The sequence below is a fragment of the Cervus canadensis genome, chromosome 29, assembly GCF_019320065.1.
Source record: "Cervus canadensis isolate Bull #8, Minnesota chromosome 29, ASM1932006v1, whole genome shotgun sequence".
Classification (NCBI taxonomy): Eukaryota; Metazoa; Chordata; class Mammalia; order Artiodactyla; family Cervidae; genus Cervus; species Cervus canadensis.
The window spans coordinates 26,566,393-26,591,564 of NC_057414.1; the positions used below are offsets into that span (position 1 = coordinate 26,566,393).

The 25,172-nt window shown below is 51.6% G+C and overlaps 1 protein-coding gene across 2 annotated transcripts in view; it reads left to right on the forward strand.

Moving 5' to 3' along the window:
* The first annotated feature begins 10,573 nt into the window (after window positions 1–10,573).
* PKNOX2 (PBX/knotted 1 homeobox 2) overlaps window positions 10,574–25,172 on the forward strand; it is a 289,557-nt gene continuing 274,958 nt past the window's right edge. For both annotated transcript variants that reach the window (XM_043451879.1, XM_043451881.1), the window contains exon 1: window positions 10,574–10,717. The gene's annotated coding sequence lies outside the window, so the exon portion shown is untranslated. The remainder of the gene's footprint in view (window positions 10,718–25,172) is intronic.

A 25,172-nucleotide genomic window follows, 5' to 3' on the forward strand; every position in this document is an offset into this window, starting at 1 on the left:
CAAAGCCAGGAAAAGAAAATCGACGCCCAAATCTGGGAGCTGAAGAAAAGAGAATTCAACAGCCGCGGGGCGGTTGTGGCTTTGTCGTGTCTTTTTTTGTTTTAGTGCTGCTGAAGCAATAACATGTAATGGCCCGAGCGTCGCTGCCTCCCAGCGCCTGGGAAGTTGGCTGACCTGAAGAGAAGCCAAGGGTGGCTAATGAGTCATTAAGAGTCTTTATCAAATTAGGATTATAATCCATCTCAACATGCAGAGGAGAATGTTTCAAATTATCTGCTTTCTTAATTGCAACTCAAAGATTTGGCAGGAAATTATCATGAGAGATAACGTCTGGAAATTGACGGATTGTGCTTATGTGTGTCTAAGTTTCCATAACCGTAATAGCTGGAGAATTCATCCACACACGTGCATCGTGCTGACACTGATCCTTGGATGCACAGACACCCCTGCAGCGCATCCTGATTCAGCGTATCACCCAGACAGACAGACACAAACACAGTAAGTCTGCCCACGGCACATCAAGCCATCGGCATTTATTAGGCAATTCAGATAGGCCGAGGTTGCTAACAAATGCTGAGAGATTGGGAAGGACAAGATATAAAAGAAACACTCCTTGGTTTTGAAAAGTTCAAAATCTGCTTGGAGATATAATGCATACTTGAAATTTTTTATTTTTACTTTTTGAAAATTTTTTTAGCCCATGCTGTGTGCTGTGTGGGAGCTTAGTTTCCCCACCAGGGACCAAACCCGAGTTCCTGGCATTGGAAGTGTGGAGTCTGGACTTCCAGTGTACTGCCAGAAAAGTCTCCGTACTTGAAATTAAGGAACACGTTCAAAGCAGCCTTCCACTGCACGCTGCTAGAGTGGAAATGTGAGCATAAGAATGCAGAAGGATCCAGGACACGGGTGTCCGAAATAAGTAGAGTTTCTGGAGAGGCTGAGCTTTGACGTGAGTGTGGCCTTTCCCACTGCAAGTTGTGATAGAGGCCAGTGGGGAGGAAAGCAGAAGCCAAGCCAAGTCTGTCCAGAGGTCCTGGAAAGGGTGGGGCTGGATGACAAACTCTGGTTTGGTTGGAGAATCCAAGCTGAGATTAAGCCAGGAGTGCTTTAAGCTCACTCCTACCTTGCCCCTCCGACCCAGCCTCACTTTCTTTGCCTGTAGAATGGGAGAGGGATCTGAAGGCAAACACCTGCAAGACCCCTGTGTGATCAGAGAGGGTGATCTGTTCATCCTGAGAGTCCAAGGGCTTAGGATGTGCCTGGTCAGCCTGGGTGCTGAATGGGAACCAATACTCTGGCACATTGCTTAGCGGCTCTCAGTCACACACATGCTGAAGGAGGATGAATGAGTGAATGAGGGCGTGAGGGCGTGGACGTGTATGCTTTGAGGCAGCAGTTCAGGACAGTGGTTTGGAGTGTGAGTTCTGGAGGCAGGCTGCCTGAGTCCCTCCTGGTGACAAGTTACTCTCCTTACCAAAGCTTTCACGGGAATGAAACATGAGACATGGCACGCTGAGCACTTTACATGGAGTCTGGCACTGAACAAATAAATCCATATGTATTGGCTATTATTATTATTGGTGTCACTCAATTTTGTTCTTTTTTTGCTAAGCAAGCCGTGTTCCCTGTGCTACGTAAGTTGGATATCTTGCCTTCTCATTAGATCACTCTTCTTCACCCTCCTCCTATGAAGTGATAAGACGTGACCAGTTTCTGCCGGGGCTGTGGCCCTCTCCCCTTCCCAGAGTTGTTGCTTGGTTCTCAGAGCCCTGCCTTCAGGCTGCTGTAGGTCCCAGCCACAGGAATGAGGTTGGGCGTCCAGCCATGCGACATCTTCAGCTCAGGAGGGCTTAGAGGTTGGCTGCAGCAGCAAGGGCAACAAATACAGATAGAGTTCATCCCTGGAGACAGGGAGGACACGGTCCATTGGCTGGGTGGAAGGATGCAGGGTGGTGATGATGACGGTGGTGAGGATGGGAATGGAGCTGAGGGAGAGGATGGTGAGAGAGGGCGACCATTGTGATGCTGATAAGGTGGTTGAAATGGATATGGGGGCTGGGTCCCTCAGTACAGATCAGAGAAGAGGTCTTTGTTTTGGAGGGGAATGTTTTAAATGCTCCATGTAACCCTGGGGGCAGAGGAGGGGGGATCTTAGCAACCTCTGCAGTCTGAGGGAGGAGGCACTGGATGTCCTGCTTCACCTCATCACCTCATCACCCCTCAGCTGCCAGAGTGATACATGATCAATGACAAAAGTTTCAGCACCCAGACACAGTTTATACCAAGGCAAAACTGAAGCCCAGACAAGAGGTTTTAATAAAAATCGAGTGCAAGTCACATAATAATTTAAAATTTTCTAATAGCCACATTAAAAAGGTAAAAGAAACAGTGAAAATAGTTTTAGTAACCTATTCTGTTTAATTCAATGTATTTAGAAGACTATCATCTCAGTATCTCATTGTCGTTTTTGTTTAGCTGCTAAGTCGTGTCTGACTCTTGTGACCCCATGGACTATAGCCCACCGGGCTCCTCTGTCCATGGGGTTTCCCAGGCAAGAATACTGGAGTGGGTTGCCATTTCCTTCTCAAGGGGATCTTTCTGACCCAGGGATGGAACCTGGGTCTCCTGCATTGGCAGGTGGGTTCTTTACTGCTGAGCCACCAGGGAAGCCCGCATTATCTCATACATATAAGCTAATTACTGATAAATACTTTGCACTCTTTTGTATACCGTCTTCTAAATCCATTATGGGCATTACGCTTACAGCACATCTCAATTTGCACACCAGTGCTCTGCAGCTTCTGGTGGCCAATGTCTGCCAGGTGGGACAGCACAGCTTTGCATCATCCATCCTCAAATTTTGGTGACCAAATTCTTGGGATGCCATTTCCCACAAGTGACTCAGTTTTAACCACTAAATATTAATTTTTTAAATTGGAAGCCACTTGCTTTACAAAGTTGTGTTCGTTTCTGCTGTATGACCACATGGATCAGCCATATGTATACATATGTCCCTTCCCACGGGTGGCTCTTTCTGGCGATCATCTTAGCATGTTCCAGTTTCAATATCCTCTCTCCCAATAGTCCTCTTCCTCAGTTCTTTCAGACCGGCTGTGACACTGCCTACTCCTTGCTAGCACCTGGAACAAAGTGCAGGATCACTCCAAACTCTTTCCTGTTTCCTGCAGAGTCCCTCATCTGGAGCTAAGGCCTGGCAGCTCCCTTAAGAGCTTATATATTCATGTGTGTGTGTGTGTGTGTGTGTGTGTGTGTGTGTGTGTGTGTGTGTTGGGAGTAGGGGTTGGCAGAAGTAAGGCATGGGCGGGAGACTGTGCTTGAAGAATCCCCCCAAACGAATCTCAGCACCATAAGAAGGATGGGTTTTCTGAAAGGCTTTGGGGACCATATTGCTCCTCTATTAGAGAAGCCGGTTAGAGACATGACCCAATTAGCTGCCTGTCTGTGCCCAGAGGACAGGCTGCAGCCCCCATGCTTCAGAGGGCGGGAGTAGAACAGAATGGAATACCCAGAGAGGCTTTCTCAGGGTAAAAAAAAAATGAATCAGAGCACGAGGGGCCTCGACGTCCCCTCTTGCAGCTCAGAGCACAGTCCTGGAGCTCTGCCTTTCAGAGGATTTATAGAGTCTGAATTTTCACTGCTCTGGTCCCCAGCTTCAGTCTCCGAGGGAACATACCCTCAGGCATTTAATCAGGAGCAGAATCTTCTCGCTTGGCCCTGGCTGCCGGAACACCACTGTCCCACCTGGTTCCAGGGTTAGGAAAGGGCCTTAGGTAAAGAGTAAGCACCGTCTTCTGCTTTCCCTTGCTCCCATTATCTGTGTTTTCAGCCCTCGGAGCCTGTTGCAGAATTCTCAGTAAATGCTATCTCCCATCCTCAGGCCAGTTAAAGAAACTCTATAATAAAGGTGCAGGCAAGTGCCATGGAAACCCTGGGAAAGGGCCATTGAATCTAATGGCTCTGCTTATTAGAAAGCCTCCCATGTGCCAGGGACTGTGCTGAGCTCCTCGCCTTCAGCATGTCCTCTCATCTCCATGGGCTCACTAGTTGGATATTATCATCATCCTCATTTCACAAGGGCAGAAACGGAGACTTGGAGAGCATCAGGAGCCTCCCAGACACCTGGCTATTTCATGACAGGGTGGAGATTTGAGTCAGGTCCCTGCGATTCCAAAGTGAGAGCTCTCTGCTGGAAGAACCAAGGAAGTTTTGAAAAGAGGTGATATTTCAGTGAAGTCTCGACAGCAGATAGACTTTTGGAAGGTAGGGAAAGAACTAAAAGTCAAGGCTGAAGGCACGCGTGAGCAACTATGGAAAGTGTTGGGTGCACGTGGAGTGTCTTCATATCCATGAGTGCCGAGGGTGGCTAGGATGGAAGTGCCCAAACCTCTTCATCGCAGTGACTTTTTAAAACATTGAGAAATTTTATAGTTTAGAGCAGTTTAGGGTTCACGGCAAAATTGAACAGAACGGATGGGGATATCTCCTATATTCTCTGCTTTCCGCCCTGACATGAACTGCTTCCCTCGTTATCGACATCTCCCATCAGAGTGGAACATTTGTTATAACTGATGAACCTACATCGCCACATCATCACTCAGAGTCTGTAGTCAGCAACAGGGTTCACTCTTGTCATTGTACATTCTGTGGGTTTGGATAAATGTGTAATGGACAAGCAGTCATTACTATCAGTTCAGTTCAGTCGCTCAGTTGTGTCCGACTATTTGCAACCCCATGGAATATAGCATGCCAGGCTTCCCTGTCCGACCCCAAACTCATGTCCATCAAGTTGGTGATGCCATCCAACCATCTTATCCTCTGCCATCCCCTTCTCCTCCTGACTTCAATCTTTCCCAGCATCAGGGTCTTTGCCAATGAGTCAGTTCTTTGCATCAGGTGGCCAAAGTATTGGAGCTTCAGCTTCAACATCAGTCCTTCCAATGAATATACAGGACTGATTTCCTTTAGGATTGACTGGTTTGATCTCCTTGCAGTCCAGGGGACTCTCAAGAGTCTTCTCCAACACCACAGTTCAAAAGCATCAATTCTTCAACACTCAGTTTTCTTTATAGTCCAACGCTCACATCCATACATGACTACTGGAAAAACCATAGCTTTGACTAGACAGACCTTTGTTGGCAAAGTAATGTCTCTGCATTTTAATATGCTGCCTAGGTTGGTCATAGCTTTTCTTCCAAGGAGCTGTTTCATTATAGTATCATACAAATAGGATCATATATCATACATATATCATCATTATAATACCATACGAAGTATATGGCTGCCTTAAAAAATCCTCTGTTCTCTACCTATTCATGCCCCTTCCCCCTCTCTAAGTCCTAGCAACCACTGATCCTTTTACTGTCTCCACAGTTTTGCCTTTTCCAGAAGATCATACAGTTGAAATCATTCAGTGTGTAACCTTTTCAGGTTAGTTTCTTTCATTTAGTAATATGCATTTAAGTTTCCTCCATGTTTTCTCAAGGCTTGATGGTTTATTTCTTTTCTAGTGCTGAATATTATTCCACTGTCTGGATGTACCACAGTTTATCTATTCACCTGCTGAAAGACATCATGTTTGCATCTGAGGCTTGCCAACTATGAATAAAGCTGCTGTAAACAAACATTTGCAAGCAGATTTTTGTGGGAATGTAAGTTTTCAGTTCATTTGGGTAAACACCAAGGAGTGTAGTTGCTGGATCTTACAGTAAGATCCATGACTAGTTTTGTAAGAAACTATCAAACCATCTTCCAAAGTGGCTGCACCGTTTTGCATCCCCATCAGCAATGAATGAGAGTTCCTGTTTCTCCGCATCCTCACCAGCATTTGATGTTGTCATGTTCCAGATTCTGGCCATTCTAATAACTATTCAGTGATATCTTGTTTTAATTTGCATGTGCCTGATGACATATGATGTTGAACATCTTTTCATATGCTTACTTGGTCTCTGTATACCTTCTTTAGTGAGGTGTCTGTTCAGGTCTTTTGCCATTTTCTAATCAGGTTGTTTGTTTTCTTAACGTTGAATTTTAAGAGTTTTTAGTATATTTTGGATAACAGTCCATTATCATGTCTTTGCAAATATTTTCTCTCAGTGTGTGGCTTGTCTTCTCATTCTCTTTATGTGGTAGTTTTAACAATATGGATTCCCAGGCCCTTCTCCAGACCAGCTTCCTCCAGGGCTGGAACCAGGAACTCTGAATTATAAAGAGGTTTCCCAGGGGATGGTCATGCAGGAAGTCCATGGGCAGCACTTGGAAAAACTGAAGCTGGAGCTGTATGCAAGAATACAGGAGATGAGCTGAAAGGTGGCCAGGGCCAGACGAGGAGGAGGAGGTAAGGAATGTGGCACTGAAAGCCATCCTTCTTATTATAAGGCCCGATAAACATTTTAGGCTAAATATTATAAGCAGTGAGAAGTGCTTAAAGATTTTGAGTGGAAGCCAATGTGTGAGCCAACCTTTGTTTTAGGAAGAACATTTTGGTGATAGTATAGCAGAAGTATTGGGCATGTTGCAGTAATGAGACTAGTTAGAAAATCATCAAAATACTCAAGGTGATTGGTGATAAGTCCCTAAACTGCACTGGGGCAATGATGGAGAAGGAAATTCCATTCCATTCAATTCAAGTATTTCTACAATTTTTTTTTTTTTTTCCTGAACTGATCACCATACCAGGTTCTAAGGATCCTAAGATGAAATAAGATACTGTCCCCATGCTCAAAGAACTCACAGTCTTTATGTTGAGAATAAAGGAAACAAGCATGTGGACAGTGTTCCGGACTGAATTGTGTCCCTCCTAAATCCATATGTTGAAGCTCTAACTCCCACTGTGGCTGTATTTGAAGATGGGCTTTAAGGTGATTAAAGTTAAATGAGGTCATACGGGTGGGCCCCTAATCCAATATAACTGGTGCCCTTATAAGGAGAGGAAGAGACGCCAGAGGGCATTCTGCTCTCCGATACACACAAAGGAAAGGCCATGAAAAGACATGCAAGAGGGTGCCATCTTCTAGCCAGGAAAAGAGGTCTCATCAGGAACTAATCCTCGTTGGCACCTTGATCTTGGACTTCCAGTCTCCAGAACCGTGAGAAATTAATTGTCTGTTGTTTAGGCCTCTGAGTCTGTGGTATTTTGTTACGGTACTAATACAGACAAGTCTTTAATTTACAAGGTGATACAGACAGGATTCAGTTAGGCCATTGATTAGACATGTCTAGGACTCAAAAGAGGGCTTCCTAGCTGGCTCAGTGGTAAAGAATCCGCCTGCCACTGCAGGAGACAGAGGTTTGATTCCTGGATTGGGAAGATGCCCTGGAGAAGGAAATGGCAACCCACTCCAGTCTTCTTTTTTTTTTTTTTTTTTTATTAGTTGGAGGCTAATTACTTCACAACATTTCAGTGGGTTTTGTCATACATTGACATGAATCAGCCATAGAGTTACACGTATTCCCCATCCCGATCCCTCACTCCAGTCTTCTTGCCTGGGCAATCCCTTGGACAGAGGAGCCTGGTGGGCTACAGTCCAGGGGGTCACAGAGTCGGACACAACTGAGTGACTGATCATGAACACAAGGGCTCAGAAGAGACGACTTAGGTTGCTGTTAGCTTCTTATACTGAAGATGAATTAAGTGCAGATAGATGGAGAACATGGCCCAGAACCACGCCTGATGAACGCCAGCATTTAAGAGAGATGGCAAGAGTGGTAGGAACTCCTGTTGGTTCTAATGTGGATGTGTTGGTGACTTAAGTGACATATGTGCCCCTCTCCACCCTCTTCTTCATCCTCAGAAGGATGATGGGGGAGAGATGGTGGATATCTGAAATGAATTCTACAGACTTCATTTCTTCTCTACTCCTTCTCTACTCACTGACAAAGGCAACATTTAGAAATGGAGCTTATGGAATTTGACATATTGTCGATTCACTTGTTCATTAATTTTTTGTGAGCTGTGTCATCTGTTGGATTCTTGTATTATTATTTTTTAATGTTTTCCATATTGGGGCTCTGCCTTCTTCTACAAGAATGGAAGCTTCTTGAGGACAGGAGCTGTTACTTGAATTTCTTTGCTTCTGCCCTTTATCCTTAGCTCTAGCACACAGCTGAGCTTGGGTACAGGACAAACATTTGCTTTGAATGATTATAAGAATGGTCACATTAAAAAATTTTTTTTTGGCTGTGCTGGGTCTTCATTGCTGTGCACGGGCTTTCTCTACGTGCAGTGAGTGGGGGCTACTCTCTAGTGGCGGTGCACAGGCTTCTCATTGCATTGGCTTCTCTTGTTGTGTCTTTGGGTGCGTGGGCTTTAGTAGTTGTGGCTCTCAGGCTGTAGAGCTTGGGCTCAGTAGTTGTGGCGAATGGGCTTACTTGCCTTATGGCATGTGGGATCCTAGTTCCTGGACCAAGGACTGAATCTGTATCCCCTGCATTGGCAGGCGGATTCTTAATCACTGGACTGCTAGGGAAGTCCCAGAACGGTTACATTTAGATAGTCATTTTAAAACTTCTGCAAATTACAACAATAGTCAAAGTAAGATATCTTTATTTAAAATTACAATGTGCATTTTAAAGCCTCAAAAGGGTATTAGACTCCAAAATAGCTCACGGCAATGGATCTCCTGTACCAAGAGAGAGATGGGCAAGGAACTAGATTTCAGAAAATGAGGGGTGTGACAAGTGTGAGTCAGTGATGCCCGGCTGTTGCCTGAAGTACTATTTATGGCTCAGTGACACCTCTCTGATGGGGTTAAGTATTTACATGCATCCTGATTCTTCCCTCTGACTCTGCAAGCTACAGCAGCTCACTGGGAGCCCTGGGAAAGAGAGAGAACCCTCCCTCCAGGGGTCCAGGGGCAAGTGGATCTTCCCTCCCCTTCCTGGATCTGATCGGGGCTTCCCTCTGAGAGTTTATGGTAGCCTGACCTCCAGCCTCTGAGTTGGAGAATCTGGCTGCTTCTGTACTACATAAAAAGGGCAAGTACATTCATTATTATTATATTATTATCAATGTATAATATATAATAGCAATTATACTGTCAGCAGCCAGACTTTCTGACCACAGATCAAGCTGGGGTGACATAAATACACCTAGTGAAGTCTTTGGAGGGTCTATGAGAAGGTGAGAGGATTCAACTCCATCTGTGATGGGCGCTCCAGTGAAGTTTTTTCCACAAGCAACTTTGGAAGTGGAATGTGGTGGGAGGTGGGGTGGGGGTGAGGGCGGGTACTGGGAGGATCTGGATAAACAGTATTTGCTATATCTGGGCTGTGATGTAAAAAAAAAAAAAGATTCAATTGCCTCCTCTGAGTGGTAGCTAATGGCTCTCATTCTTGGCCAGGAAGGAGGCAGACAAGGAATGACCCAGAGGCCTGGAAAGAGTGAAAGGGCAGCCTTCAGCTTCTTGGGTCAGATTCTTTACCCGAAAACCTGGGCTGCTTGGGTTTCACTTTCTGCTTTTCTCGCTTACATCCGTGTCTTTTGTCTAGGCTTTTTTCCAGGCCCCCTGCTTGGTCTGGGGTCAGAGGATCAATCGCTGCCTGACAGTGGCTGAAATGGCTCCTCTACAGAGAGCAAGGAGCAAATTTCATAGGGGAAGTGGGGTTCTCTTGTCCCTTACGCAGAGGGCCATGAGCTAACTTGTGGAAGCAAGCATGCCTCCACCTGACACTCAGTAGGACTGTAATCTCGGTGGAATGAAAGAAGGCACATGTCTGACCATACATGCTAGTGTTGGTCCTCCTCCTGGTGAATTTCCTTCCAGAAGCAGAGAAAGCCCCCCCAGCAGTCCCAGGCTGCAACAGTCCAACTGGCCTTTCCTTTTCCACCACCCCACCAATCCCCAGAACTCCGCCACTTTTTAGAATGAAAATAGGAAGAGGCTTAAAACAGGCCTGCCTGGCATTTGCAAAGGGGTGATTTACTGACAAAGCCCCCACACCTTTTTATCTCTCCCTCTGCCCCACCCGGTTAACAGTCTTCCCCTGGAAGAACCAACCGCCCCAGGAAGCCCAGAGCAGAAGGAGCTCTTGAGAACAGGAATAACTAACCAGAGTGTCATCTGAGCACCTTTTCTGGGGCCAGGGTAATGAGAATTATTCAAATGCAATCATAAAAATGAGGCCATCCAGGCAGGAATGGGGTGGAGGTGGGAGAGGAGAGGGGGTAGGGGGAAGGATTTCTTGCCAGTTTTAAGTTTCATAATTTCTGGGGAGTGCTCTCAGGGTCCCACAGAAGAAAATTTCCCCGCATCTCCACCCCACTAAACTCAAGATGTCTGGAAGCACCGCCTCGGTTGTCTGCCGAGGGGTACTTGGCCTGGGTCGGGGGTAGTGTTCCCGAGTTCCTGGCCCGGGGTAGGGGGGAGGTGGGGAGCGGGTCGGCTGCGTTCTTCCGTCGGAGGCCACCTCTCACTCTGAGGTTTTCTCCCCAGCAGCCGGAGCCGGCTTAGGCGTCTTAGAAAAGCCTCCAGCAGAGGGAGACACTCCGGCGGCTGCTCCGACTTGGAAGCGGCGGGAGCCGGGAGTGGGTGGGGGTGATGGGGGGGTGGGGAGAAAGGGGGAGTGGGGAGAGGGGAGGTGTGTGGAGGGGGGGGGGGCTCCGGGGGGCGGGTCCCTGTGCCGCTGACGTCCCGAGCAGTGCTGGGAAGTATAGGCTGTGTTGTCACGCCGGTGTCAGTCTGATGAAGATTGGCATCAGGTAAGCTGTCATTCATTTCCATGTCAGAGACGCTTTTGCAGGCGGCGGCGGCGCGGCGGCGGCGGGTGCTGCTGCTGCGGGCGGCTGCCTCAGAGCGCGTGTGTTTTATTCCAGTCCCCAAGCCAGAGTATTATTCATTGCGACAGGGCAAGGAGGAGAGAGGGAGAGAGGGAGGCAGGGAGGAGAGAGAGGGAGGCAGCAGGGAGGAGGGAGGCAGGGAGCAGCGAGGGACGGCGGGAGCGTGCAGAGGAGCTGGGGAAGCGCCGGGAGAGCGCGGAGCGAAGCAGCGCGACCGGCGTTGAGGCCCGGGAAGGAGGCGGCCCGTCCGCGCCTGGGCCCGGCCAGCGCGCAGCCCCGCCGCCCCGCCGCCTCGCCCCGCTCGGGCCCGTGGCGGGGCGTGCATTGTCCACGGGTGCGAGGAGCGGGGCTGCGGACTCGGACCGCCAAGGGCCCAAGACACCGTAGCGGGCGGGCGGGGAGCTGCGCGCCGGGTGCGCCGGGGACCCGAGCAGGGACTCGCGCGCGGGCCGGCGGAGCCCGGGTGCCGGCAGCTCCGGGCTGGGCGCTCCGCGGGCGAGGCTGAGATCAGCGGGCCGGCTCCAGGTTCGCTTTCTTTCTCCCGGCTTCGGGCCGGCTCTTGCTTGGCGCCAGCAGCTTGGAGCTGCCTTCGAGCGGCTGGAAGCCGGAGCAGCCCCAGACTCGGCCCGGGTGACTGGAGTCTGGGAGCCGCGGCCGCGTCCTGCCCGGCCTGGGGAGCCGGGACGAGTGAGGGTTTGCAGGCGGATCCGTGGGGACAGCGGAGCACGAGCTGTGGATCAGGGAAGCCCGGATCGCAGGGGCCAGGCTCGGAGACCCTAACGCGGGAGGAGCCGTAATTTGTAGCGTTACTAGCTTTCCAAGGATTGTTGGGAGTCTTTGGCGAGGTGTGGGGAGGCGTAGGGGCCCTCGGCGAGGTTCGGGAATAGGGAGCCCTCCTGACTCAAGAACTAGGGCACGAGTTCGTAAGAGGGGGGGTCGGAAAGCGCTCAAAGAGAGAGAGCCGAGGGGGATGGGGCAGGGTCCCAAGTCTGCCGCGGAAAGTTTGCGTTTCTTTCGGGTGAGGCGTGCGGGGCTCTTCCGACTCCAGACCCAGAGGAAGAAACGAGCCACGCGGGCCGCCTTTTCCGGGGGCTCTCAGAGGAGAACCCGAGGTTCCGGCTTGGTGGGGAGACCAGGGGCTAGGACTGGGAGTAGGGCGAGGGGTGGGTGGTGTTTGTGCATCAGCCCTGAATTAGGGCTGGGCTTCGGGGCCAGGCTAGAGCTCGGGTTTTTAGGATCCAGGCTGCCTTCAGAAGCCAGCTCGAAGGGTGGCCGATCGAATCTGCACCCTGGTCAAAGCAGGGAGCCGGAAGGCTGGAGTTAAGGGCCTGGGCTTACATCTGAGACTGGAATCGGAGGAACTGGTGGCGTCTTTTAGGATTTAGCGACGGGTTCACGGCTTTTTTTTGGCGGGGGGGAGTGGGGAGTTGAAACTATTGGAATTTGGGGAGGGTCGCGCCCGGGAGTCCCCACGCTCATTGGGTTGAGAAACGATTAGGTAGGCGATGAAAGTAGTTGATGGGAGCCATGGCCGGCGAGCCCCAAATTCCTGCCGCTTATCCCCGAAAGAGGATCTGGAGGAGAGGACTTGAGGCGCGCAGGTCCGGGTCCTTGGAGAAAGATTCCGGGAAGCGGACAATTCGAAGGAGTGTTCTGGGCGAAGCGACAGGGTAGCCTCGCAGGGCCAGGGATGGATAGAGACCTTGGCGGCTCGACGGGCTCCGGAAGCCACTTGGGAGTCTGCGGGTGCAGCGCGGCGGGGTGGGTGCGGTGGCCCGCAGGGGCCGCGGCCTGCGCGGGGGGCGCTAGCAGGGAGGCCTCGCTCCAGGCCCGGGGAGTCCGGGCTGCGGCGGAGGGCAGGGCGGGCTCGAACTCAAGCGCCCGGACCGGAGCCGCCAGCTGTTGACCCGCAGGTTCTGTCTGCACTTCCCCCCGGCCTCGCCCGGAAGCCCACACGCCGGGCCGCCCGTGTGACGATCCGCATGAGAAAGGGGGGGGTGGGGCGGGGGCGGATCTTGGGGTCCTTTGCCCTTACCCCTTTGCCCCAGGACTCCTCCAGCGTGTTGAAATGTTTTCCAACTAGTGGAAACCGAAAGCTTCGCATTTGAAGCAGATTTAGACTATCTCCTCCTCCCCAAATTTGAGAAAATGATGGTGTCCAAACACAAGCTCTATTACGCAAAGTCCTGGTCCCTAGCCCGCCCGCTGCCCTGCCTTCTGGCCTTCCCGAGGCTTTAGGACCTTTGTGGGGGGAAGGTAGGGAGGGTCTCCTGTCTCTGATCGCCCACTCAAGCTGCACCCCGTTTGGCTCTGGCCTAGCTTGGCGGGGTGGGGGTGGGGGGTGCCGGGGAGGGGGAAGAGAAGTCCCGACTAGGAACGGAGATTACCCCTTGGGCCACTAGAGAAGCAGAGTTGGGGAGTGAACAGGAGGAAGATTTGAAATTTCTCCTTTGCTATTTCAAACCCACTGTCCCAGCACTCTGCACACACCGCGCCCCTCGCCGGGGCAGCCGGAAGGCGCTTCCGGGACGCAGAAGGAGCGCGACCCACGAGTGGCCGCGGCGGCCCCGGGGCGCGGCGGCCGCCCTGCGGCGGAGCTCCGAGGCTGTTGTTTTGCAGGCTTGGAATTCAGGCGCGCTCTCTCCCGCGGAGAGCCCGAGGGCGGGAGGGAGCCGTGACCCCACGGAGACTCCGCGGTCACCGCCTCCCCCTTTGTGAGCGCGAAAAGCATGAAAGCCGAGAGAAAGGGATGCTGTTCAGAATAAGGGGCAGGGGGTTACCGGAGGGAGATGGGCCCGGCCACCGCTCACAGTAAAATGCCTCGTGCAAATTGCACTGAAGTGTACCCAACTTGAGACTGGCTGTTTTATGATCCTTTCTGCGAGTTTACAGCTCTCTGCTTTTAAGTCCATAGATTGCTTTAAGTTAATGAAAGTGCTGCTTTCAAAAAGGGCTTTTATTGTGCGGCCCTGGCAAGTCCAGCACCTCCCCTTTACTCTTCCAAAATGGGCCTGTTTAGAAAGAGGGAGCCTCCTGGAGTTTTCACATGGAGGGAGCTTGGGGGGAGGACACCGTATGACAATGAGGATTAATAAAAATCAATGTCCAAGTCATTCTGAAAGAGGAGTTCACTTCTTTTCCAGTCCAGCGCCATCTGTACATTCCTGTCTTGCCTTTTGGACTTGCACTGAGTCTGACTTCAAATGTGGTGGGGTTCCTCCCCCTGACACCCCCCTCTCCCCATTGCTTTATGTAGGCCTGACCCGGTTCAATTAAACTCAAACTGGATTTCAGGATTTCAACTGGCTGCCCATTCAAACTGCAACTAAAATATTTACTCGGGACTGGGGGAGGGGCTTTGCTTGGCATTCAGGGAGATAGATGTGTTAAAATGTCAGGGAGAAAGGCTGGGAACCTTGAGAAGACACATGGAAGGCTGTTTTCCAGGGCTTTTTTCCTTTTCTCAATCTATTTGGCACAAAAGGTGAGATGACAAGGTTTTTGACTAGGTCCTAACACAGAAACTGCAGTGGGGCTGGCCTGCGGCTTTGACCGCATGTCATAACCATTTAAACTGTGGTTAGTTGTTCAAAGCCCAAAGCTTCTCCAAGCTGGGTTTCATTAACTCTACACCAGTTGCCTGGAAGTTCGGTAGCAATAAATTGTATAAACACATTTGAAGTAAGTTAGTGATGAAATAAGGAGAATTACTGTCTTGTGAGTGGAGAATCCTGAATTCATGGAGTTCTAGCTTAACTGGAAACATACCTCCTCTTCCTTGGCCTTGATGTTTATGGGTGTACCAGAGTGTGTGTTAAATTTCTTTCTGCTATGTCCATCTTCAACCTGGGGCTGTAACTCATTAGGGACCAAGGCATGCCTAGAAAGCAAAAGAGCTGAGTTTTAAAGGGCTCTCTATTAGCCTGGTTTAGAAACCAAACCAAACCCATCAACCTGACTTCCTTACCCTGGGTGAATGCAACAGAAACAGCAGCAGAGCAGACCAAATTAGATTTTTAAATGTTAGCGGCTTAATAATACTGTGTTGTTAGCAATTGAATTTGTTTTTATTAAAGAAACAACCTATAAAATTTACAGGCTTCCAACATGTTGCAAGATTTCCTTGCTATTTATTTAGCCTCCTCCCTCCTCTTCTGAAATTCTATCTCCAATTTCAAACTTTTTGTTCCCGATTTATTTAATTTGGAGCACATTTTCTAAATTAGTTCAAGGAAGGTGAGAAATGCAGTTATAAGTTTTTCTTTTTCCTGTGCCGTGCGGCACCAGGACAGCGATGCTGTAAGATATATATAAATGTGTGATGCAATTGCCCGAGGTGCCGGCATGTGAAGCAGAGTGTCTGGATCAAACAAAATGCAGATCAGTGTAGGGAGAGGATGAAAATGATGCCACGGAGGAAGTTACGTGGGGAATGAAATCATCACGAGCCACCATTAGCCTTGATTCTAGCCAACACACCATGCTTTGTATGACACTTCAGATGAGATCCGTAACTTATTGAAGATTGAATCAGGCTGAGAAGCTGAATTTTGGAGGAGGAGCTGCACTGGCTGGGCTCCATCCAGGCTGCATGGCCAGGCTTGTTGCGATGAGGATCTGCTAATTTAATTAAATCTAATACCTGGTGGGACTTCCCTGGTGGCTTAGTGGAAAAGAACCTGCCTGCCAATGCAGGAGACGGGGGTTTGATCCCTGGGTCTGGAAGATCCCCTGGAAGAGGAAATGGCAACCCACTTCAGTATTCTTGCCTGGAAAATTCCGTGGACAGAGGAGCCTGGTGGGCTACAGTCCATGGGGTTGCAAAAGAGTTGGACACAACTGAGCAACTGAACAGCACCAATAATACCGGGTGGGAAAGGGAGGAAGGAGATGATGGAGGCTGACAGGTCAGCGTGACAAGTGGCGTTTAGGCTGAGGTTTGGGGACTTGGTAGTTTTATACCCTGTGACTGTCTGACTTCATGACTAAAGTGGGTCAGCTAGCTAAGCTTCCAGATCTTGGTTTCTTCATCTGCAAAATGGAATGTCTCACACGAATTCCTCATTAGGCCCTGAGAAAGACTGCTGCCTAATCCTGCACTCTAAATAATAAAGGAAATTGGAGGGAGGAGACTTCTGAGAGGTAAAGTTGCTTTCTTCACTGTGGTTTCTTGCCCTACTGGGCCTCAGAGCCCGTCCCCACAACTCTCAGGAGTTCTTAGACTTGGGTGAAGGGACTGAACTCCTGCCTTTCTTATATCCTAGAATTTGAAATCCCTGCTGTGATTCCAAAATCCACCTGGACTTTTCCCGGAAAGGCAATTAACCGTGAGCTGGGGGAACCATTGTACTTATTCCCAACAGTGCCACCTGGAGTAGCTTTCACCCATCAGATGAACACAGGATCTGACTGATCAGAAATGTTGCCTCTTTTCTTTATGTCATTGAGAAGAAGAGGCCAGAGCCTGGGCTGGTGTGTGACATCTGGTCGGGCTGGGGTTGGGGGTGGGGGGAGTGGGGGTGGGGAGAGGGGTGGGCGCTGGTCTGGAGCTAACTGCAGCTTGAACCTCGCTTAGCAGCCTCCACGCTGGCAGATCAAAGCAGATTCTGGGCCAGAAAGCCTGAGAAGTTACACCCGGCCCTTATACAAAAGTGCATATGCACTTGGAACCTCCTTCCGTTCCGGCGCCTGATTTTTCAAAGCTAGCCAGTGATACTGGAGACAGGCTGCAGTGGAATGCTTTGCCTTTAATTCTCCCTCATCCGGGGGTGGGGGGAGACTTCTTGGGGTAATTCTTTCCTCCACACATCCTTCTCCAGCAGTCACAGGCAGCATCTTAGTTTCCAGTCTGATGGGGGAAGAGTTGGGATACACAGAATGAGGGTGGAGGGAGATGGAAGGCACTCCTACCAGAGCTCGACTTTTCCTCGGTCCAGATCCCCCAGGAGGGAGGAAGAACCAGCCCCCAGGCAGCTGGGGAAGAGCTTGCTGCCAGAGTGTTGTCTTGAGAGAGATCTGCTGTTTGGCTTGGATGTCTCACCCCCCCAGCCCTGCCCGCCTGGGTTTCTAATTACAAGAAGAACTGTTCTGCTAAGACCTATCTCACTAAAAACACATCCTAGTGTGTAATAAGAAACCCTAAACCAGGCAGGATATTTTAAAACTGAAGCAATGAAGATTAGATTAAGTTCTCTACCAAACAGCTCCGCTCTCGTATTATTTTTGGCTGGAATGTGGAGAAAAGCCGCTAGCCCTCGGGCCCAGGGCAGACTCCAGAGGGTTTGGATGGGGCTGGGGAGGGTGGCGTAACTGTTACTTTCTCCGCTCAGTAGGAACGTGGCCAGTTTCAGTACAGCTCAGGCCAGGCAGGGGGTGCCTGGTGGGGGGAAGAGGGAGCTTGAGGACAGGGAGGAGACCCTACCCAAAGGGGCCAGAGAGTGGCCCTGAGTCAACAGGTCACAGGGCGCTGAGAACCCTTTAACTCCCTCACATCATCCAGTCTTTTGTGTTCAGCTTATGCTCCTACCCGCCCCCCACCGCCTCCCACTGCCCCATCCCAAGCCTAGTTAACCCAGCCATCTGCCACGTGGCCTTTGCAGGATCCTTAGTATGTACAGGCTTTCCTGACTCAGAAGGTAAAGAATCCGCCTGCAATGCAGGAGACCTGGGTTCGATCCCTGGATCGGGAAGATCCCCTGGAGGAGGGCATGGCAACCCACTCCAGTATTCTTGCCTGGAGAATTCCATGAACAGAGGAGGCTGGCTGGCGGGCTACAATCCATGGGGTCCCAAAGAATGGAACGTAACTTTCACTTCAGTTTATTGGGTATTTTTCTGGGTGGAGAGAGGAACAAGCAGTTGTGCAGGCTTCCTGGAAATAGAGTAACCAATAATGGGGCATAAGAAGCCCTCACTCTGTCCTGATCAGGATGGGCAGCAGGGGGTCCGTTCAATCCTTTGTCCCTTCTTTCAGCAAATACATGGAGTGTCTCCTCTGCGCCTGGCATGGTCCTCAGCACTGAGGACGCAGCAGCAAAAACAAATGGAACGAACACATGTAACCATCAGGTCACTGCCCTTGAGTAGTTTGCTGCAACAAGTTCAGAGTACAGGTTAGCATCAGAAAAAAACCACATCAAAAGTCTAACTCTACTAGTTACTAATCAGGTGAATTTAGACAAGTTGCTATGGGCTTCGCAGGTGGCACTAGCGGTAAAGAACCTGCCGGGTAATGCAGGAGACATAAGAGGGTTGGATCCCTGGGTTGGGAAGATCCCCTGGTGGAAGGCATGGCAACCCTCTCCAGTATTCTTTCCTGGAGAACCCCATGGATAGAGGAGCCTGGAGAGCTATAGTTCATAGAATTGCAAAAAGTCGGACACAACTGAAGCGACTTAGCATGCACGCACAGACAAGTTCCTTGACATCTCTGATTCAGTTTCCCCACCTGTAAAGAGAGAAATAGAAGGACATAGCTCATAGAACTGTGGAGAGAGGGTCTGTAAAGTGTGAGCACAGTGTCTGCCCCCCAGGACGGGCTCAGTTGGGTTTTCTGTCCAGCTTGTGGCTTATCCAGCCTCCCCTTTCCCTTGCCTTTCCTTCCCCAGGACGTGGCATGGGCCTCCCACAGGTCCCTGGTGCAGCAACAAGTGCTGAACAAACAGCTGTGTGCTCCCGTCTGCACACAGACTTCAGCAGGGGCTGTGGTAGAAATGGGGACACAGAGCGTGTCCCCGGGGACTGTGCAGTTTCAGGAAGGACAAAGTTGACCCACAAAGGGCTGAGAGATGTGTGCGCATGCCCTGACGTGAAAAGGAAAAAAAAAAGGTAGAAATCAATTGTTAACAACAGAGGCAAGAGGAGGATGGGAGGCTGCCAAGGGATGGGGGCTGAGTAGAGGTGAGCTGTCAGCTGGTCTGGAGTTGGAGGGGCAAAACGTGAGACTGTCCAGGTCAAGGTGCTCCAGTACTGTCCTGGTGATGGCTGGCGGTGGTGGGGGGGCAGCCTGTACTAGGTTATAAAGTCCAGCCTCCTCTGACCACAGCCAGGGGGCCAGAAGGGGCCACCACTGCCTCAGGAGAGCCTCCCAGGCCTCCGTGTTGGGGAATAAGCTGCTTTCACGCCTTGATCTTTCAATGCATAGAACTTAGGCTTATGATTTAGTGCAGGGGGCCAACCAGCTAATTTCACTCCTGGCTGTGATGCGACTCTCTTACCTACCATCCCTGCGCTCCCTAAGCCAGGAGAGCAGAGGCTAGGCTCACGCCCGGCCCTCTCGGGGGCCATGAAGCTGCTGATACCAGAGCAGCTGGGATGTGGAGAACAAAGATTCTGGTCCAGACTGGCCACCGGCTTGCTGTTGACCTACAACATGTGACTGACCTTTGGATGTCAGTTTCTTTGGCCGTCTAACCAGGAGCTGGAACTTGCTCTCAGAGCCCCGTTCAGCCCAAAGTTCTGTGATTCTGTGTTTTCCTTCCATTGACTTGATTCGCACAGAGATGGTCATTGGAACCACTGTTGAAACACCAAACCAGCAAGTATCATGACGCATAGCGGCCAAGGCTCAGAGTGTGAGTGCTTGGCCCTGGGGTGTCCTTCTGCCGTAGGGTCTCCCAAGACAATGGGGAGTTGGCTTTGACTTGATCAGTGGCCTTCCCAGGGTGAATGGGCAAGTCTAGCAGTAGGGGCGGGCTTCCCAGGTGGCACAGTGGTAAAGAACCCCCTGCCAGTGCAGGAGACACAAGAGACATGGGTTTGGTCCTGGGTTGGAAAGATCCTCTGAAGGAAGAAATAGCAACCCACTTGCCTGGGAAATCCCATGGACAGAGGAGCCTGGAGGGCTGCAGTCCTTGGGGTAGAGAAGAGTCAGGCAGGATTGAGTGACTAACACAACAAGAGGAGTGTTGTGACTCTTCTAGAAGAAAGTATCTGTAAGCGTTCACGGTAAATATTAGTTTTTTCCCCCCCAATTAAAGAATTTTCTCATGCACCCTCTCGTTTGAGCCTCTCAGCTTTGTAACGCTGTCTCGCTTTACAAGGGAGAGGAACCAGGACTCAGAGAGGGGCTGAAGCGACAGGCCCAGGAAGGGATGGCAGATGCCTCCGTCTGTCCAGGGGGATGCACGGTAATTAGGGTGGCCTGTGTCCACCTATGATGATGAGGGCTCTTTCTTTAGCCTTCCGGAGACAAAGCAAGTGCCCACTGAGCTCTGAGAGCCTCTATGCCCTGAGCTCCAACTCGTCTTCTCCTGAGAGTCTCTTCACAGGAGCCACCTGAACCCAGCTCCCCGTTACCCAAACCTTTGTTTGGCAAATGCTGCAGGGACCTCCCGGCTGTTATGAAATCCCAGACTATCTGGGTTGACGGATTTCAGGACCGCCGGGGAACGCTCGGGACTGAGAACGAGCTTCTGTCACCAGGAGGCCCTGGCTGCACACCTCGAGTCTCTCTGGGCTGCCGTTTCTTCACTTCCACAAGGCCTTCAGGAGGGCTGGGGTGCCCCGCACGGAGAGGAGGAGGCGGATTTCGGGCAGGGAGGCGGGGTGGAGGCAGTGGCGGTGGGTGGCAGAGCTGCAATGCCGTCACCCTGCCTCCATCGGCCGCCCGGGCTGGGAGGTGGCTCAGAGTGAGCGGGCTGATGCGATGTCCTGGGGCTACACCTGTGGTCCTCTGGCTCTCCGTCCAGACAGACACCGGGGACCCTGAGGCTGTAAGTGGCAGGGCCTCTGTCTAGGCCAAGTCCAGGGTTTTTCAGGGAGTCTAGATGGAGCAGGGGGAGTGAGCCCACCCCCAGAGGTCCCTCATGTGGTCCTCACTCTGCGGTCCCTTGTCTCTGAGTAGTCTCTATCCCCAGGCCTGTGCTGAGCCGGGGGTGCAGCGCTGTCCCCACCCTTTCTCAGGTGAGGCCCTGCTCTGTGTGGGTTGTGAGTTCAACTCCAGGTCAGGGGCTGAGAGAAGCAGCCCAGAGAGATTCCACGTGTGTGCCCAGCACCCAGGGCCTCGTGGTGACAGGAGCTCATTCTCAGTCCAGAGCCCTCCCTCAGTTCAGTTCAGTCGCTCAGTCGTGTCTGACTCTTTGCAAACCCATGAATCGCAGCACGCCAGGCCTCCCTGTCCATCACCAACTCCCGGAGTTTACTCAACTCATGTCCATCGAGTCGGTGATGCCATCCAGCCATCTCATCCTCTGGCGTCCCCTTCTCCTCCTGCCCCTAATCCCTCCCAGCATCAGGGTCTTTTCCAAAGAGTCAACTCTTCACATGAGGTGGCCAAAGTATTGGAGTTTCAGCCTCAGCATCAGTCCTTCCAATGAACACCCAGGACTGATCTCCTTTAGGATGGACTGGTTGGATCTCCTTGCAGTCCAAGGGACTCTCAAGAGTCTTTTCCAACACCACAGTTCAAAGCATCAATTTTTTGGCGCTCAGCTTTCTTCACAGTCCAATTCTCACATCCATACATGACCACTGGAAAAACCATAGCCTTGGCTAGACAAACCTTTGTTGGCAAAGTAATGTCTCTGCTTTTTAATATGCTATCTAGGTTGGTCATAACTCTCCCTGGCGGTCCTTAAATCCGTCAATGAGCCTCCTGTTTAATGAAAGCCTGGCAATGTGCTGTGTGGTACTCAGGGCCTCGCATGTTTGACCTTCGACACATCTCTTAGCTCCTCTGGATCTTAGCGTCCTCATCTTATACGAGGAGGAGGTTAGATAAGATTGTCTCCGAGGCCCCTTCTGGATCTGCTATTCTGTGACTGGGGGCTGTCCATGCTGGAGTGTGTGCTCCAGACGCCCAGGAGCCCTGGGTCCGGAGGAGGTGGTGGGCTCCAGGGGACATTCGGCCCAGTGCTGGTGGGACTGCCTGGCTCTGACTAAGCAAGCGGGGTGGGGAGAAGGAGATTTAAGGGCAGCCGGGTTTCACTTATTTGGGTGCTGGGGCTGGTGAGCTCCCACCGAGGGGCCCTTCCTGAGTCCTCCAGGATCCAGGAGGACCAGGGGGATATTCATCAAGCAGAAGAGACCAGCAGTTAGGGAGCTCAAGTCCGCTGCTCTCCTGTGGCCTGAGCAGAAGTGGTGGTTTCACACTGTTGCCTTGATGGGAGCGTGTCTCGTGGCCCCGTCTCCTTCCAGCCCTCTCTGGAAGGAGCTGGCTAGACGCACAGTGGGGCAGCAGTCCCCCGGGGGCTCCTCACTCGTTAGTATGACCGGAGGACACCCAGAGAGCTAGGTGGCACTCCCCAGCCTTCCCTGGAGGCCGAAGGAAGGCATCCAGTTAGCAGCAACGCGATGGGCGGGTGCTACCTCCTGCGGACACCCAGATTGTTGGGAAAAGCCCTTTCCAAGCTGGATGTCTGGTCTCCTGGAATACTCTTCACAGTTGTTTCCACTGGCTTTGGAAGGGAGAGAAGATGGAGAGAGCTCTGTGCTCGCGGGCTGTGCTCTGGGTGGTGCAGTTAGCTGCCGGCAGGGGGTTAGGGGACCATCCCCCACTTTCTTTCTGCACAGAGTCCAGGTGCCGCCTGTCCACAGTGGGGCTGGATTCCACCAGGAGGGAGGAGACCGGCTGCCATAGTGAGCATGCCGACCACGGGAAGGAAAGGGCTCTTCTGAGCCCTGTGGTTTCTGAGCAGCTGCGCAAGTTCGCAGGAGAGTGGAGACCCTTTCGCTACTTGCTGGGAGCACTCACTCTTTATTTTATCGGATTCCACCAGGAGGGAGGAGACCGGCTGCCATAGTGAGCATGCTGACCACGGGAAGGAAAGGGCTCTTCTGAGCCCTGTGGTTTCTGAGCAGCTGCGCAAGTTCGCAGGAGAGTGGAGACCCTTTCGCTACTTGCTGGGAGCACTCACTCTTTATTTTATCTGGCCATCATCACAGACCCAGGAAAGAAAGTGAGGCTCAGCATAAGTAGGAGAACTTGCCCAAGGTCACCCATCTGGTTCGGTGTCCCTCTGGATCAGTGGTCCTTCCAGCCCAGCTTGCTGCCTGCTCTAGGGAGACGCGTGTTTGGGGGAAAGTTGCTATGGATGGCTTGCTAACTTTTTCCTCCTTCTCCCTCCCAGCCCAGACCCCGTGCTCCAGCTCATAGAGGGCTCAGTGGAAGATACAGGGCTGTGACCGGGTTGGTCACAGGTGATGAGATTGTGATGTGACAAGGAGCACGGCTGAGGCAGACCAGTGCCTCATGAGCCAGAGCCCTGGGTTTGAGCTGAGACTCAGCTGGATGCTTAGCGCGTGGCCTTAAAAGCTCGCCCCACCATCCGCCTCAGTAAAATGGTGGTGATAACGCCTCCTGGCCAGGACCACCTGAGCTAGCAGATGAGGATGTGCTGTGCACATTACATAAACATAAACAAAAGTGCCTGCACTGTGCTTCGCACGTAACACATGGGGGAGAAAATCGGTTGGCACAGACTATGTTTCTTAATAGTTTAGGGTTGAGCACATATACACGCACACACACACATACTACACACACACCACGCATGCTCACTCAGAGAGCGATGACAACCTTGTTTAAATGACTGCAAGCTGGCGGGGCGGCCGTTCACAATGGCCCCACAGCTGGGGCGTGAATGGGTGGTTTTCTAGATTCCCGCAGAGAGTCAGCAAATCAGCATTGCATGCCTACTATGGGCCAGTGGCTGTCGCCACTTCCGTTTTCCCGTTCGGTCCAGTGAGGGGCCATCTCGGGCCTGGTATGGGGAGGGTTGGCCCCTGCTGGGTCCCGTCAGTCTGCACCAGGCCACAGGCTCCTCCCTGTAGGTAACATTCATTCTACAGATTTTTACTGAGCACCTTGTACATGTCAGACCTGGCGAAGGTGCTGGGGAGACCGTGAACCAGGCAGACAGGCGCCCTGCCCGTGGAGCTCACAGTCTCCGGGGAAGATGGGCATTTGAGTTCCGTGGGTAATGAGTGAAACCATGATAAGAGGCATGGAGGAGAAGTCCAGAAAGTGATGAGCACATCTGGGGGATGTGTGCTCCTCTGGGGGTCTGGAGGGCATCCTGGGGACGTGAGGTTCAGGCTGAGGTTTGAGGGGAGCCGGTGAGGATTCCAGTCACCTTGGGCTGGCTTTGCCTGACCTCATGGTCACTTGAGGCCCTTCCTGAAGAGAGAGAGTTGGCCAACCCCTCCATCCCGGGGGGCTCCTTTCCCATCCCAGGCAAGGGCAGAACAAGGTGAGAGAAAGCCAGTGGGCGCCGGAAACAGCCTGCTAGGGATTTTGCTCTCACCTGAGTTACCTGTCCATGTGGCTTCACAGAGCAGAGCTGATGCTGTTCCCACAGAACCCCTCCCCCGACCCATCCTTCCACGCTCCTTCAGGGCACAGCCTCCAGGGGAGCCTTTAAGCGATGTAGGCCTCCCTTGCCCATTCTTCCCCAGCTGGGGCCCTGCTCGTATCCGGGGGTGCCTGGTGATGTTGCCTGGTGATGTTCATGTTCATGTGTCACCTGAGTCTGATTTCTGGAAAGCCCTCAAGGGCAGCAGCTGTGAGCTGGGGAGCAAAGGCTCAGCCTTCTTTCTTGGTACCATTGGGAGGACTGTATTCATCACAGATCTGGCCCTTCCCCCTAGATGGGATGAAGTCAACCTCTTGAGTTGTTTCCTTGGTGAAGTTGGAAACACTGGGAACAATAAATGAATATTTTGTACTCTGGTCCTTTGGAGGGAGTAATGGAGAGGCAGGAGTGGGTAGCCAGAGAGAGACTGATGGGTTTAAGTCACTAGGGCTATAAATGCAAAGTTAAACAGATGTTAAAAAAAAAAAAAAGGATGCTTGCAAGGGAATAGCTGGTGGTACAGAATGGACCTTTGCCCGAGGCTTCAGCATCCCCCAGGGCTGGCAAAGTGTATCTGCCTTGGGGTTGGAGAGGTAAGGCCCCACAAATGCCACAGGCTGGATGTGTGATCTTGGGCAATTTCCTACACCTCTGAGTCTGAGTTTCTTCCCTTTTGTGAAATGGGGAGAACAAAGACTCTTTCCAGAGGTTCGATGTGCCTGGTCTAGTCCCTGGTTGCTTGCTTAGTTGCTTCAGTTGTGTCCAACTCTTTGAGACCCTGTGGACCATAGCCCGCCAGGCTCCTCTGTCCATGGGATTTTCCAGACAAGAATGCTGGAGTGGGTTGCCATGCCCTGCTCCAGGGGATCTTCCCAACCCAGGGATCGAACTCAAATCTCCTGCGTCTCCTGTACTGCAAGCGGATTCTTTACTAGGGAAGCCCCTAGTCCCTGGTACTGGGTACTTAAGATGTGTGGGTTCCTTTCCTGCATGTCCTTCTCTCTCCCCACAGTGCTGGACACAAAGTTCCCCTTCAGGAATCAGGAAGGAGTGGGTGCAGGGAGGTGTGGGCCTCTCTGGGGAGC